The sequence below is a fragment of the Suricata suricatta genome, chromosome 10 (genome assembly GCF_006229205.1).
Source record: "Suricata suricatta isolate VVHF042 chromosome 10, meerkat_22Aug2017_6uvM2_HiC, whole genome shotgun sequence".
Classification (NCBI taxonomy): Eukaryota; Metazoa; Chordata; class Mammalia; order Carnivora; family Herpestidae; genus Suricata; species Suricata suricatta.
This window is the reverse complement of record NC_043709.1, coordinates 113845525-113847170: the sequence shown is the minus strand read 5'-3', so window position 1 is coordinate 113847170 and position 1646 is coordinate 113845525.

The window sequence follows — 1646 nt, the reverse complement described above, 5'->3', positions numbered from 1 at the left end:
CTAAGTTGGTATAATTAAAGTGAAACTAAAGACTTTTGTTCACCAACTGGAAGAAAAATAAACACTCTATTTCTGTACAGTGAAGGCTGAAACTTCCAGGGTCCTTTTGCTACCAAGAAAAAAGGCAAGGGATGCACCTGAAAGAAAGACAGAGGGCAAGCCCAAAGAATCACAGGGAAATGGAATGGGAGTCTGGATCAAACCAAACCCAAAGCCTTCCAATGCCATTGGACTTTTGAAATGTGGCTTAATACATTATTGTCATTATTTAAGTCTGTTCGAATTGTGTTTTGTGCTGCATCCTGATTTGTAAAGTTTGGTTCCACGAAGAGGGGAATTATAAGTAACAGACCCTAAAACGTGATATTGATGAAGTAAAGTAAGTTGAGTGGAAAACAGTGAGAACAACGCTGTATTATATAGTGGCAACCATAAATTAGATTTCAGAAGATGTGCCTACCAAGATCTTAACACGAGATTTGGTAGAAAAATTCAACATGTTGGAGTGTAGTGATTGGTTATTGTAGCTTCCCATAAGGTTCCACAAGTAAGAGACATACTTAGGCTTTAGAGAAAGAAAAGATTATTTCGCTGAAATGTAATATTAGTAATGTCTTAATAGAACCTGCAATTCAAGATATCTGCGAGTATCAAAATATGGAGTCTGTTATGGTTGAAAAAGCCACACTCGTTACTTCAAGTCAGCTGAGAAACACTTTGCAGGAGAGACAACCAGGGCTTGAGGGAGGCATGAGTCTCTTTGCCAAACATAGACAATGACTCTGTTTGCCCGGATGGGCTGCAGCAAAGCATCAGGGGACAGAGTAACTGTCGCTCCCCATCCTAACTCATTATTCTGAATTTTCCTGGGGCAGAAGCCTAGACAGAAGCATGGTCATTAACCAGAAGCTAAGAATGGAGGAAGTGTAACCTGAAAAAAAGACAGCTTCAGATCTACAGGCTCTTTGGCTTTGGTTTCAAGCCCATGACATTGACTATATTCTTACTTTAAGTGAAGTGTCTATAACTGCAGCCTCATGCTATGATGTTGAACATTTCTCATTCATCTCTCTTTTAATTGGATCTAGTTCTGGTAAAGAGATGGTTTTGGATGACTCACAGTCTTTGGCTTCCTGCTACCAGTATGTTTTTTTCTTTATTTGGTTGACCTGGGTCATAATGCCTTCTAATATGAATGGAAAAAGGAAAAATCCCCCCAACAAAGCTCTCTTTATTTTTATTTTATTTTATTTTTAAAGTTTATTTATTTTTAGAGAGAAAGAGAACACACGCAGGTGAGGGTCAGAGAGAAGGAGAGACAATTCCAAGCAGGGTTTGAACACACAAACTGTGAGATCATGACCTGAGCCAAGATCAAGAGTTGGTCAACCAACTAAGCCATCCAGGTGCCCTTATTTTATTTTATTTTATTTAGTTTTGTTTTGTTTTGTTTTGTTAAGAGAAGGTGCAAGCACATGTACACAGGGTAGGAGGGAGGAATGGAGGGAGAGGGAAAGGGAGAGGGAAAGGGGGAGGAGAGGGGGAGAAGGAGAGAGGAAGACGGGGAGAGAGAGAGAGAGAGAGAGAGAGAGAGAGAGAGAGAGAGAGAATATATCTTAAGCAGGCTCCACACTAAGCCTGGAGCC